The sequence below is a fragment of the Sus scrofa genome, chromosome 2 (assembly GCF_054392235.1).
Source record: "Sus scrofa isolate SSC_HxYL_T2T_F1_AM1 chromosome 2, Sscrofa_HxYL_maternal_Yorkshire_Landrace_v2.0, whole genome shotgun sequence".
Taxonomy (NCBI): domain Eukaryota; kingdom Metazoa; phylum Chordata; class Mammalia; order Artiodactyla; family Suidae; genus Sus; species Sus scrofa.
In genome coordinates this window covers 104,977,420-104,993,042 of record NC_139384.1, presented here as the reverse complement: position 1 = coordinate 104,993,042, position 15,623 = coordinate 104,977,420, and the positions used below count along the sequence as shown (strand labels likewise).

Below are 15,623 nucleotides of genomic sequence, written 5' to 3'. Positions count from 1 at the left end.
AAGAATAAACTGCTCACATCTGATCATTAAGGCTTTAGCAGGAGTAAATAGAAAAACTCAGCAGGTGACTCACCAGCAGAAATGATTGCTGGTTGTGTACTGAATCACATAATTTGAGCTCAGGAATCTAGAGAGGAGGACAAGGTGTGAATGTAACTAAGTGATGAAAAATCTTGGAATAAACTGATGGTAGAAAGCATAAAGAGAAGAAGTAGATTTTTAAGATGTAAGAACAACTTAAAGCATTATACCTTTAGTTTAGGCAAGTCTGAGTGTTAGCACTCACCGTGTTGATAGCCAAGGTTTTTGGCTAAGAGTTTAGAAGGAAGCAGTCAGTGATACTCTTTTGTCAAATATGCTGAAGTGATAGGTGCTATTCATGGGGTTTTGAGGAGGATTTTATTCTTACTTCTATTGATTATGTTGCACCCATGATTTCATTTTTATTTCAACCTCTGTAATTCAGGTATATACCTCCTCACAATCTGTGTTACTAATTCAGCATTCTGATAGCACTAAACTATTTGATGCATCGTGACCAGAATAATCCCAATACCATGGCTTTCTACTCAAATCTTCAGTGATTCCTCATTTATTACAAAATTAATTGTCCATTCCTTGCCTAAAATTCCAAAGCCCACTGCAGTTCATTTCTAACTTAAACTCTTCTTTTTTTGCCCACATTTTTCCAATATAAGATCTAGGATCTGGCCTGTTTGGATTGTTCCCCAGACCCTGATTAGGGTTACACCGCACTTACTCTGGGCTTTACATCTACCTTTCTCTTTGACTGGCATGCTTCTCTGATTCTTTAAAAAAATAATTTATGAAAATCCATCTATGAAATTTCAGACCACATCCCACCTCTTTCCTCCACAATAACTTCCCTGATGGCTTCATTTGAAAATTAGCCCTCCTGGAGTTCCCGTCGTGGCGCAGTGGTTAACGAATCCGACTAGGAACCATGAGGTTGTGGGTTCGGTCCCTGCGCTTGCTCAGTGGGTTAACGATCCGGCGTTGCCGTGGGCTGTGGTGTAGGTTGCAGACGCGGCTCGGATCCCGCGTTGCTGTGGCTCTGGCGTAGGCTGGTGGCTACCCCTAGCCTGGGAACCTCCATATGCCGCGGGAGCGGCCCAAGAAATAGCAAAAAGACAAAAAAAAAAAAAAGAAAAAGAAAATAAAAGAAAATTAGCCCTCCTATATGAGATTAGCTTATAACATCTATACATCCTCTTCATATAAGTACTTACATTAAAATTCATTTATCCATCACCTTTTCTCATTTATTTAGTTATTCATTAAACATTCACTAAGCCTATGTTAGGTATCAGACTACTGTTGATAGTTGGCATATAGAGATGTATGAACCAATACTTCTTCTTTTTGAGTAACACACACCATTCAGAACACAAATATTTAAACAATTAAAATGCACTGTGAAAATCACTGCAAAAAAGTGATGCATCAAGTTCAATGTGAGTAGAATGGAGGGAATAAATAAGCAGCAATAGAATATAATGAAAATAATATGAAAATATAGTAGTAAAATAAATTATCATGCTGGTTAGTTTAAAGTGTAGTAAAGTTCCCTCAAGTATAATTAATACCAAGCCTTCCAGAAGAGGGATCTGAGACTCAGAAAATGTACTGTTTGGCCAAGGTCATATAGTTGGTAATTAGCATAGCCAGGATAACACCTGTCCCTGTTGGAGAGAAAAGTACTAGAACATCAGGACAGGATGGTATCATGGAATGGTAACTGGAGACAGAAATTATAGCATATTCTAGAGAGCAAGTTATTTGATTTTGGAAACCAAGTCTTATACAAGTTTCCTTCTCATGTATTATTTCCATAGTAATGTAATGTAACATTAACTTTTAAATGTAAACACTATTGAAAGTGGTCTGAAAGTTTAGACTATACCTAATTAAAGTCACTGGAACTTTAGTCAACCTAGTAAATAATATCCCCTTTTCCCCTGTAGGTTCAAAATCCATTTTAAAATCTGGTAATCTATGAGACAGCTTTCCTTAACTCAGCTGCTATGTATGGAAAGAAAAGCTTGGACAATTTCAACCATGCAAAATTTAACTTTTACTTCAAGATATTACAGGCATTTTGCCAGACTTGCGTTTAAGATTCAAGGAGGATGTCAAGCTTAAGGAAGATTACTAGCCACCTAGTATAGTAGAAACTGAAAAAAAAAAAAAGTCCTGAGACTCAGAAACTACTCAGGATCTCCATAGTCTCAGGATAACCAAGAGATTAATTTGGGGGTTTGGGGTAGAAAACCTAAATGTACAGAATGTTTTGGTTTTGTTTTTCCAAAAACTTTGCCAAAATATGCATATAGGATTTTTTTGTTTAAAAAAATGAACATGGTTATGAATCATATCCAAGTTGTACTTTATCACACTCTATGTCTGAGCTCCAGAATTAAATTCAAAGGGTAGCTCCAAAAACATACTGTAACTTCTGATGAGTGAGGAATGGAATGGAAAAACTAATCAAGTATGCAAATCATGAGATTTTATGACTATATCTTATTGGTGAACATATATTTAAATTATTCTGGAACTCTCTATCCCTAGGGAGTAGTAATATAAAGTAAACAATGTTTTACAAATATGTTGAAACAGCAAAAGGATGAATTTGTTGCTTATGACACTTACATAGAATGCTGTTACATAGAATGCTGTTAGTTGGATTGGTACATTCAAGGATTTTTTAGTGAATATTTAGTCTAATTCTCCAAACACCTATTCTTCCCCAAATAATGTAAATCTCTGAAATAATGGATAGAAATTGAGGTAGGAGACAATGATATCATTTCTCTATTGGAATGAATACATTTCAGGACTAAGAAAATGGAAAATATAAAGGCACTGAGATTACCATAAAACTCTGAGTTTTCCAAGTATAGTCATATAAAAAGTGTTTAACATTCACAAATTTCTCTCTATTCTTTTCACATTATTTAGAAAACTCCAAATTCTAGTATCTCTAATGAGATTAAATTTAAAATTTAAATGTGGAGAGGTGGAAGTGACTTCTAACCCAAAACTTTCCTTGTAGAGAGCATGAGGCAGATTTGCAGAGAGTTTTGTTAAATTGTCAAGGCTGTGGAGACCATGAACAATGGAGCCAAAAGAGTTCCAGGTTTTGAATTCATTGTTCTTTTCAACAGTTGGTGCTACTTCTCTGCCTTTAATGAATTAGCAAAAGTAGGGTGTCTATCTCTCCTTGAACATGCGCTGGTATAGTAGGTTTAAATCTGGTCTTCCATTTAATCATCTCAGAAAGCCCTCCTTTCTGCTCTCTTTTGAAGTTAAAAAAAAAAAAATTATCATCATCCAGGAAAAAGGGGCTACTTAATTTTCTTCTCTGTGCTTTCTTCCCTTTTGACTTTGCCTCCAACTTCCCTAGTAAGGCCTGGGTTGGTTGCTCTGTATTTTTTACGTGGAATAAGATCATTTTCCCTGTCCTGAAAATAAAATCTTGCTATGCTTTCCTTGACTTCCTCCTTCCTGGATTCTTCTCTTTCCTTATTTTCCTTTCTCCTTTGCTTTCTCTTTAATTAACTTCAATGCAAGATGGACATCTATGCTCCCAGTCCATTGTCCTGAAAATGAAATCTAATGCAAGGCTGAAAAACCCTTTTTTAACCAGAGACATAGTTTTAGACACTGAGCTTAGTGAGAATTGACCCCTTCAAAGTTTTCTATTTCTCATTAACTTTTAAAAGCCTTGCTGTGTGAGCTCATTGCCTTGAGTTGTAAATGATGTTTGAAGAGAATGATTCTAGTCCACTTGGTGCACAAACAGACTACAAACAAGCATTTTTCAATTGTTTTTCCAAGGTGATACATGCTATAATATTGAGCTGAATTACTGCTATGAAAGTCTGAAGTCCCATAAGGCTCAAACCACTAAAAAACAAATGTAAAATGAAAATATATAATTTGTTCCATGTTACCTATCTCACCTCCCACCAACTTACTAAATATAGGTAAAAGCTTTTTTCTCTAAGATAAAGTGCTGTATGAGGAACTGTGACTTCTTATCTTCTCTTCCAATTAACTTTTCTTTCCTTCTTTGGCTTGTTATTAATAACTGTTTTTTTAATTTAAATTTTTTTTTGTCTTTTTGTCTTTTTAGGGCCGCACCCACGGCATATGGAGGTTCCCAGGCTAGGGGTCTAATCAGAGCTGAAGCTGCCAGCCTACGCCACAGCCACAGCAATGCCAGATTGGAGCCGCGTCTGCGATCTACACCACAGCTCACAGCAATGCGGGATCCTTAACCCACTAAGACCAGGGATTGAACCCGCAACCTCATGGTTCCTAGTCGGATTCGTTTCCACTGTACCACGACAGGAATGCCTTAATTTTAAAATTTTTTAATTAAAATTTTTATTGAAGTGTAGTTGATTTCCAATGTCCTGTTCAGGTGTACAGTACAGTGATTCAGTTATACATGTATATTCTTTTTAAGGTTCTTTTCCCTTATAGTTTATCAAAAAATGTTGAGTACAGATCCCTGTGCTATATAGTCGGTCCTTATTGGTTTTCTATTTTATATATAGAAATAACTCATTGTTAATGCTGGAAGCCATAGCTCTAAGTGACTAATGCCGGTGACTGAGTAAATAGGAAAAATGCCACCAATGGACACTTCTTTTCTTAGGCAAATTGAATTCACTTTATGTTGCCATTTATAGTGAATATTATAATAATTTTATTTTTTATCTGAACACTGCAGTGATGTTTTGGTGGCTAGAAGGATTACAGTCTGGATAGTCACAACTGTCCTTGTCTATTTCTTATGGTTTTCTGAGTGGAATCTGTCCTTAATCACCAGAAAATCCATTGACAATCTCTTCCTGTAGGAAATTGCCTTTTGAAAATTTACTTCCATCAGGAGAAATACTTTACTTTTTTTTTTTTTTAGGCAACAAAACAGATGCAAGTATCATGAACTGCCTTTGTGTTTAACTTGGTACCTTGGGATGAGCAGCATAATTATACCTCTAAGTATATCAACCCTACAGCAATAGGGACCAAACTCTGATGCATAATGAGGAAAAATAAATGACTCCAGAGAGCATACTTTGATATTGATTACCTGGAAATAGTATGACTTTACACATTAATCATTCTCATGTTGAGAAAATTCATTTTCAGAGAAGTCAGTCCCACCTCAAATCTCTTTAACCAATTTTTCTAGATAGTAGTCTGAGGAAGAACAAAGAAGGTATAGAGCTACAAAAATAGTCATACCTAGTGGAGCTTCTGCTACTGTAAATTTTAGAAATCAAGTTTGCAAAGTAGAGCCCTCTCCTCACTGCCTCAACTGGAACTGTCACTCCTGAAGTCATTGCCAAGGTTTTTAACTCAACAAAAGGTGGGTTGAGTTTGGAAATGCTATGCCCCACTGGACTTTCCCTCCGATACTAAGATGACTGTCATTTCCATGCTGAATTTTCACATTGTAAAAGAATGTTGCCTATAGTATGAAATATATAGGATAGCCTATTTTCAGGGCTCTGACTTTTAAGAGTATAACACTTTCCCATTCATATAGAGATAAAAAGCTGCAAAACAGAAAATAACATTTTGTTTTGTTGGAAGTTTACAGGAACATCCTGACCTAACCTACCTGGACAACTGTAAGAACAAAAGATTCCTTCACCAAGAAGTCTGCAATAACCCAACCTCACCCCTCCTTCAGCTTGCATTTTAAAAAGTGCTTTGCTGAAAACCTTTGGAGAGTTTGGAGGCTGGGGGAGGGTTGGAATGAGCCACCGATCTTGCATGGCCCTGAAATAAACACTTCTCTGCTCCAAACTCAATGTTTGGGGTACTGTTTGGTCCCAACTGAGTGTCTGGCACATGGACTTGGCATTTGGTAACAAAACCTCTATAATTAAAACAGTATGGTATTGCCACATGAATAGACAGACACATCGGTACAACATAATAGAAAGCCTAGAAATATAACCCAATAGATTTGCAAATTTAGCTTATGATAAAGAAGACATCTCAAATCACTGGAATAAACATGAACTTTTTAATACTCGGTATTATGAGACACTAGTGAGTAGTTGAGTAGTTTTTATTTTAGAGCCATGTTAATGTTTCACATGCTCAAAAGTAAATGAAAAGTAATCACAATGAGGGTGGAATCGAAAATAAAATACAGACATAACAAATGAACCTAGCTGTACTACAAATGAGTAAGATAACCACACTGAAGTTCGTGAGGAAGAAAAGAACTGATCTAACTTTGGGAAACAGTACTTTTTTCTATACACAGTAAGGCTAAAGACGAAGAATTTTATGCAAATATTTTTCTCTAGTTAGCAAATTTATTTTTCACACAAGTTGAGCTGGCAAATCTGAAACTACTTTTTGGATATTATAAAACTGAGAAAATAAGCAAATATATTCTAGATAATGAGGCCAGATTTTTCACTCTTGAAGCAGGAAGTTACAAATAGGGAAATAGGGAAGGCTAGACACTGTGTTGGTGGAGTAGAATCAGAACTCATGGTTTTCAATGTTTATACAGATTGTTAGCTATAGAAATAAAGATGTGTGTGTGTATGCATGGATATATATATTTAAATGTTTAATTTACAATATTCATTTTGCCGGTTAGAAATGAATTTAATTTATGCCAACAAATTCTGTAATATGTAGGTCATGTATCTCCCAAAATTTAAACTTTTAGTGCGTGATTTCCTGTGAATCAAAATGAAAGTATTTTCCTGCCACCATCTGCTTTTTTTTTTTTTAAACAGAAAGAAAAATGATCTTAATTATCTCCTGGGCTTTAACTAAGGTTGTATCTGCCTAATGCCATGTCTGGCCTTTTTTGTTTGTTTCTCTTTTTTTCACTTCAATAAAAGAAAGGAAGTGGTGCCTCAAATTTCTGTCAAAAATCTCCTAACATCAATGGAAATACAAGCCTCTCTTGTTTGAAGTAAGTAGAACTCAGTCAAGGCTGCCACGTAAAACCATCTAAACAGCCTAATCAGTTCAAGCTTCTGTGTCTGACTAGAATGTGCTTGTAGTGTCAGGCTCTCTTTTTACTTTGAATGTTGTTCACTGTCATCACCTCCTACACAGTCTCTGCCCTTCTAGTCTTATTTCTCATAAGAGGTTAAGAAAAATTGGAGGGAGTTGCTGATCAGCCAGCAGGAACTGTCAAAGCATCAGTCATTCTGGCCTTCCTCCCAAGAAGCAAAACAAATTATTCTCCCAGCCAGTTTCCTCACTGCCCTCTGGGCTCAAGTCTAAAGCTGTTTGAACTCTCCCATATGGCTCTCGACGTGTGCTTGTGTCATTCCATCAGGAAGTCACTCAAAGGCCATTTTCTCAGTTTGATTTATATTTTACTTTTATCTCTATTATGCTCCAAGGAACACAAAGTCTTTCTTTGTCCTGCTTTTCTTCCCTGCCTGCCAGTTTCCGTTTTCCTTATGTTCCATGGTTTGTTCATTTATTAGATTTAGGGGCACCAAACACCCCAAACATTTTTGTTTGTTCTAGATTTGATATTGTCATTCCAAGTATTCTATTTTTATTTGCATTTGTGTGATGCATGTGTGTGTGCATGTATAGTAAACAAATTTCAAAAGATTTAAAGACTCTATGGAACAATCAATTCTTTAGACATTGAAAAAGAGGAAGTGTTTTCCTATGAATAGCTTTCAGAGCCCATCTATGAATAAATAATATTTCAGTAGTTCATGTATAATGCTTTAAAATGAAGTCAATATTTGATAACATAAGAAAGCAATGGCAGGTGAAATCAATGGTATGGTGTATCTTGTCCACTGTAATAGTGTGAATGATACTACTTAAACAAAATACAGAACACTGTAAAAATATTGCTGCTGTCAAAGAATTTACAACCTAGCCATGTTGACAAATGAGTAGAATTTAAATGCATACCTCAGATATAGAGTGTAGAACTTAAAATTTCAGCCTTAAAAATGCTTAAGCATCAATTTCAGCCATCTTTGGGAATGAGGAAATTTCTGTACTTCACACTAAAGGTAAAGAAGAAAAAGGTATGTGGAAGAAGAAAAAAGGGAAATGTAATTAGAGAAGAAAATGGATTTGTGCTCCTTCTGTATTTTTGATTTTCCACTTCATTCTCATTTTTTTTTTCCTCACCAACAACCTAATGTTTTTTGGTTTGTTTGTTTTTGTGTGTGTAACTTGACAGTGCATGCAGCTTTAATTTTTTTATAATGACTTTTTTCCCTTATAGCTGATTTACAGTGTTCTATCAATTTTCTACTGTACAGTATGGTGACTCAGTTACACATATATGTATGTTTAACTGATTCAGCTTAAGAGTGAAAATAAATCACTTGGTATTTGGATTTCCTAAGAAAGACTCTTGGTGAATTGTGAGAGGCAATTTATTTTCAAGGGGGTTGGGGGAGGCTCTCTTGTTCCTTGCCAGTTATTGACTAATCTCAACTCAGAATGTCTCTGATGTCTCTGAATCTAACAAAATATATTCCATGGTAATTAACTGTTTAGGTATCCTCAGACTCAAAGCCCCCTTGGGTTCTGCTTTACCTTTCTAAGTGATGCTGAAATCCGCAAGACAGTAAAACACAATTGGCCCAGGGGAGGGATTCTCTGACAATGTGTGGAGTGTGTCCTGAACCATAGTGCTACTGCTCACAGGTTCACACAGATACACATGTATATCTATATATACACACATATAATAGTAATCAACTATCACCATCCTTATCTAATTCACTAGGATATTTTCATTTGAAATATAGGGCAAAAGTCCTTTTACTTTTTCTCATGGGTCCTAAAAGGCTTAAAAAGCATGGAAGTGAGGAACATGAGTCAGTCCACTAATATCATCATAAATTATATGTCAGGTCATTTAATCCTCCTCAAATTCTTAAATAAAGCCAGTAGTTTTACTTTCCATGTTTCTTATCCCTAGTCAGATTTGCCTAACTGCTAGTTAAGTTCAAAACAAAACTGAAAGGCCTATCGTGGCTACATGTAGTTTGGATTAGTTCACTAGTTCATTCACTGATGCTAAAATATTTATCATACGTCCAACACGTACAAGGCTCTGAGGATATAAAAGTGGAAAAGGTAGATGATGAGGTTCTCACTTTCATAAATATTATATTTTAATAATAAATAGTTAAATCTTGGTAAATTAGCAGCAGTATCTTTTGTTTTTCTCTGAATAATTAATCAATTTTAAAAATGTAAAAGCTTGTAAGTTTGATTAGATCCTATTGGTTTATTTTTGCTTTTACATCTGTTGCCTTGGGAGTCTGACCTAAGAAAACATTTGTATGGTTGATGTCAGAGATGGTTTTGCCTATGTTCTCTTCTAGGACTTTTAAGGTGTCTTGTCTTACATTTATGTCTTTAAGCCATTTTGAGTTTATTTTTGTGCATGGTGTGACGGTGTGTTCCAGTTTCATTGATTTACATGTGGCTGTCCAGTTTTCCCAGCACTGCTTGCTGAAAAGACTGTCTTTATATTCTTGCCTCCTTTGTCAAAGATTAATTGACCACAGGAGTCTGGGTTTATTTCTGGGTTCTCTATTTTGTTCCATTGGTCTATATATCTGTTTTGGTACTAGTATCACTGTCTTGATGACTGTGGCTTTGTAATATTGCCTGAAGTCTGGGAGAGTTATGCCTCCTGCTTGGTTTTTTTCCTCAGGATTGTTTTGGCAATTCTAGGTCTTTTAAGGTTCCCTATAAATTTTGAGATTGTTGGTTCTAGTTCTGTGAAAAATGTCCTGGGTAATTTGGTAGGGATTATATTGAATCTGTAGACTGCTTGGGTAGTGTGGCCATTTTTATGATGTTAATTCCTACAATCCAGGAGCATTGAATATCTTTCCATTCCTTTGAATCCTCTTTAATTTCCTTAATTAATGTTTTACAGTTCTCAGCATATAAGTGTTTCATCTCCTTGGTCAGGTTTATTCCTAGGTATTTAATTTTGGGGGGTGTGATTTTAAAAGGTATTTTTTTTATTCCTTCTCTATTATTTCATTGTTAGTATAAAGAAATGCAACTGATATCTGAATGTTAGCCTTGTATCCTGCTACTTTGCTGAATTTGTTGATCAGTTCGAGCAGTTTTATTTTATTTTTTAGTTTCTTTTTTTATATTTTTAATGATTTTTTTCCCACTATAGCTGGTTTACAGTGTTCTTTCAATTTTCTACTGCATAGCAAGGTGACCCAGTCACACATACATATATACATTCTTTTTTCTCACATTATCATGCACCATCATAAGTGACTAGATACAGTTCCCAGTGCTACACAGCAGGATCTCATTGCTTCTCCATTCCAAAGGCAATCATTTGCATCTATTAACCCCAAATTCCCAATCTATCCCACCCCCTCTCCCTCCCCTTTTGAAACCACAAGTCTGTTCTCTGTGTCCATGATTTTCTTTTCTGTGGAAAGGTTCATTTGTGCCTTATATTAGAAGTGATATAAGTGATATATGGTATTTGTCTTTCTCTTTCTGACTTACTTCACTCAGGATGAGAGTCTCTAGTTCCATCCATGTTGCTGCAAATGGCATTCGCTTATTCTTTTTTATGGCTGAGTAATATTCCATTGTGTATATATACACCACATATTCATAATCCATTCATCTGTTGATAGACATTTAGGTTGTTTCCACGTCTTGTATATTGTGAATAGTGTTGCAATGAACATACAGGTGCATGTGTTCTTTTCAAGGAAACTTTTGTCCAGATATGTGCCCAAGAATGGGATTGCTGGGTCATATGGTAGTTCTATATTTAGTTTTCTAAAGTATCTCCATACTGTTTTCCATAGTGGTTGTACCAATTTACATTCCCACCAACAGTGCAGAAGGCTTCCCTTTTCTCTACACCCCCTCTAGCATTTGTTATTGGTGGACTTAATGACGGCTATTCTGATTGGTGTGAGGTGGTACCTCACAGTATTTTTGATTTGCATTTCTTTAATAGTCAGTGATGTTGATCATTTTTTCATGTGCTTGTTGTCCATCTGTAGTTTTATTTTAAAAAAGAATAGTTACCTACAGTGTATTAGACATAAGAGGTTCAAGTATCAACATATCAAGGATTATCCTGTCTCTTACTGTGCTCTTACCCCCTTAACTGAAGTAACAATCTTTTCTTAGTCAACATAAATTATGTGTCAATTATTAGACTTAGTTTATAATATGGTAATCCTCTAAGCAGACAAGATAAAATAGGTTAGCAAAATAGCTTTATGCAACTTTCTTCACTTGATTATCAGCAGTCATTTTCTGTTGATATCAGTGTACCTATCTGCTTGTCTGTAGCCTCCTATACCCCTCCCTTTTAGTCTTTTGAGAAATGAGAGAGCCAAGTTTGACAATATTTGTATAAAATAAGATTAAATACACATTGAGTCAGGGCATGAGGAGGTTTTATCTGTGACTGAAATACCTGAAGATATAAACAGGGTGAGTTCCCATTTAGCTGCTCTGAATATGGCCATCATTACACTCTCATGTAAAATTACTATGTAACGAGAGTGCGAATATAATTGACTGATTCAATTCACATTTTGAAACCAGTTGTAAGTAGAGATGGCCTGTAAAGAATAAAAATTGTTAACAGTATGAAGAATCTATCTCTTTTATTCTCAGGAGATGTATATAGGTTTATCTGCATCTGTGAACATTTACTTGAGAATAAGGGTAATTGAAAAAAGTTACTCTAGGACTGACTTAACCCTCTCTTGGCTTACACTCAATGTAGTTTCAGTGTGGCTTGTAGCTACATAACTGTATTAACTGAAATTAATTAAATCCATTGGCTTTAGAAGAAGTGAAATATTTATGTATTTATTCAAAAAAGGTTTATTTATTAGGTCATAATATTGGACACCATTTTAATTGATGAAGATACGAAGATGGCAAGATAATGTGCATGCCTTCAAGGGCTCAGCATATGGCAGAAAAGCTAGGGTGACTTTCATTTCAGGATAATCTAAGCCTGCACTTGGGGAACATCCTTTCAGTTCATTTTTGTTGTTGTTGTTGTTGTTTTGCTTTTTTTTTTTGTCTTTTTTCCTAACATAATGATGTATATTATTACTCTGTCCAATCATTATACATAAATACCCACCCCCCACCTCTGCCCTGGAACACATCAAAGTCTTGAGACACCTTCTCTCTTCTAAACAAATGTGATAATGAAAAAAAAAATTAAAATGAGAATAACATCCCTGTGGTCTAGAAATTGCACAAAAATATATAGACATGACCAGGACAGAAGATGTGATCTTACTAGATCCCAGGTCCAGAGGCAGGTAGAGTTTGGAGTTTGGTCTCTACAGTGTAAAAGACTAAAAGTGTTCCACATGAGGAGAGACTGGATTCTGTGTCTTTGATGGAATGTTATGCCTGTATCTAACATATCACTTGAAAGAAATCCCACCCATCAATATAACACTGGGTAAAGATTAGAGTCTTCACAGGTCTTGATGAAGCCAAACACAGATTTACATAGGGTGAGAAAGAACTTCCCATTCAGGAGTTCCCGTCGTGGCGCAGTGGTTAACGAATCTGACTAGGAACCATGAGGTTGCGGGTTCGGTCCCTGCCCTTGCTCAGTGGGTTAACAATCTGGCGTTGCCGTGAGCTGTGGTGTAGGTCGCAGATGCGGCTCGGATCCCACGTTGCTGTGGCTCTGGCATAGGCCAGTGGCTACAGCTCCGATTCGACCCCTAGCCTGGGAACCTCCATATGCCGTGGGAGCGGCCCAAAGAAATAACAAAAAAAAAAAAAAAAAGAACTTCCCATTCAAATGAGATCTCAATCCAAAATTTCAGAGAAAAACACTTTCCCAATCAATAATCAAAATAAAGATTTGATTCTGGTGACATTAAAATAACAGGATTCTAAGAAATATATTAATATAGGAATGCTGAGAAACAAAGGGATAAATAAAAAACAAACTCCAAGAAAAATAATTTTTTTTTTAAATGAAAAGATGAATGAGGATAGGACAACGTCCAGTTGGGACAATCTAAGAACAAAGCAGTGAACTGGATGAGGTTTCTACCAAAATCCTCATTTAATTCACTAGTTTGTCAATGAAGAAGTAAGGCAGAAAGAGGTATGAAAGATAAACTAAGGTGATTGCATAATTTCCAGAAGAGAATACAGAAAGTAATGGAGCATCTTTATTTGCAAATATAAAGGCTGAATGTTTTCCAGAACTGACGAAAGACACTAGTGCTGTAGCTGAAAGTACTTCAAATTCTAAGCAAAGTAACATCAACTTCACAACAAGATCCATACTAGTTAAACAATAGAATATCAAGAACAAAGAAAACATGAATAAAGAGGAAGACAGGAAGAATGGTCAAGATGGGGGAGTAGGAACAACCTAAGCTAATCTCCACACAAGGGCATACAATTATAACAATTTACAGAGCATGGATGAGAAAATCAGAAGACTAGAAGAAAAGATCTTCTACAATGACATATATAAAGAAGGAACTACAAGAATGGTAAGAGGAGTGAAAATGTGGTAATCAAGACCTATATATCTAGGGTGACCAACAAACAGGAGGTTAATTACAATTGCAGAGATTCTCTCCAAAGAGCAAGAGGTCTGAGCCACACATTGGGCACCCCAGCCTGGAGGTCCTGCATGAGGAAGATGAGACTCTAGAAGGTTTGGCTTTGAAGGCCACTGGGACTTACTTTTAGGAATACCAAGGGGGTTGGGAAATAGAGATTCCACTCTTTTTTTTTTTTCTTTCTTTCTTTTTAGGGCTGCACCTGCAGCATATGGAAATTCCCAGGCTTGGGATTGAACTGAAACTGCAGCTGCAGCCTACATGACAGCCACAGCAATGCAGGATCTGAGCTGTGTCTGCAATCTACACTACAGTTCATGGCAACACCAGAGCCTTTAACCCACTAAGTGGGGGCAAGGGATCAAGCCCACATCCTCACAGATACTACTCAGGTTCCTTACCACTGAGCCACAATGGGAACTCCAAGATTCCACTCTTAAAGAACACATACAAAATCTCATGTACTCCAGAACCCGGAGCAGAAGCAATCATTTGAAAGAAGCCTGGGTCAGATCCACCTGTTTGACGTGGGCAAGCCTCTGAGAGAAACAGGAAACAACTGGAGCTCACCTTGGGCATAGTTCCATTTGAGGAGCTCATTCTACCACAAAGAAATTGATGTAGGCATGCATGATCTTGGAATCCTCCTTCTAATTTCTTAGTGCCAGAACCTTCCCAACAACTTGTCAGCACCATATTGGAATACCTCAGGCAAAACAACTAGCAGTGTGGTGACATAATCACACCTATCAGAAGGCCAGTTTCTTTAAGAACCACTGAGCCTATAGCCAGCTGGGCCCCTGGCACGGCTTTCCAGGAAGCCAACATCAAACATTAGCTCCAAGACATGTTGGACTCTTCAGTTAGCTATGTCAGGAACCAGTCCCATTCACCAGGAAGTTTACACTAGATCTGGGACTCCAGGTCCAGAACCACCCAGCCTTGAACCCAGCCTTACCCACCAGTGGCCACCAGCCTAAATATAAGAACCTGGCAACAAATTGGACTGAGAGCCAGACATGCATAACACATCACCTGCAGTAGTCACTCCATCACAACTGATGGACCCACACAGCCCACAAAGGGGGCATCCCTAGAGCATACAGCTTTAATGACCAGAGGGGAGTATGCTGCTAGAGTATATATAGGATTTTTTTTTTTTTTTTTTTTTTACTAGAGACCACTACTCCAAGCTCTGGAAATATAACCAACCTACTGAATACAGATATATAAAACAACAAATTATGCAAAATGAAGCAACAGTGGAGCAGGAAAGAATTAAATAAATCTAAGAAAAGAAAAAAATCTAAGTGAAATGGAGACAGGCGATCTGCCCAAAAAAGAGTTTAAGGTAATGATTCTAAAGATGTTCAAATACTCCAGAGAAGACTGGATGAACAGAGTGAAAAGTTAAATGTTTTTAATGAAGCATTAGAAAATATAAAGGCCAAACAGAAATGAGGAATAAAATAACTGAAATATAGGATACACCTAAAGAAATAAACAGTAGATTAGATGATAAAGAGGGATGGGTCAGTGAGTTGGAAGACACTGAACTAAATAGAAAAAAAAGAAAAAAAATACAAAGAAATGAATACAGTTTAGAAGACCTCTGAGGAAACACCCTGCATACTAACATTTGCATTACAAGGGTCCAAAAGGGAAAAGAGAGAGAGAAAGGTGCACAGAACATATTTGAAGACATAATATTTAAAAATTTTGCTAACCTAGATTAGGAAAGAGACATCCAGATCCAGGATGCATGGACAGTCACAAACAGGATCAACCCAAAAAGAAGTATACAAAGACACATTGTATTAAAACAGCAAAATAATAAATAAAATACTAAAAGTAGCAAGGGAGAAGTAACAAGTTACATGCAAAGGAACTCAAAAACTCTGCAGACTAAAAGGGAGTGGCATGATACATTTAAAGTGGAGAAAGGAAAAAACTTTAACCAAAATACTCCACCCGAGCAAGGCT

At 36.5% G+C, this 15,623-nt stretch overlaps 1 long non-coding RNA gene across 2 annotated transcripts in view; it reads right to left on the bottom strand.

The window, feature by feature from the left end:
- Positions 1–15,623, bottom strand: part of LOC146405628 (uncharacterized) — a 412,568-nt gene that overhangs the window by 355,458 nt on the left and 41,487 nt on the right. The window contains exon 2 of one of the 2 annotated variants that reach the window (XR_014838233.1): positions 7,960–8,057. The exons of the other annotated variant lie outside the window; for it this stretch is intronic. This is a non-coding gene — a long non-coding RNA (uncharacterized LOC146405628). The remainder of the gene's footprint in view (positions 1–7,959; positions 8,058–15,623) is intronic. 2 annotated transcript variants of the gene reach the window in all.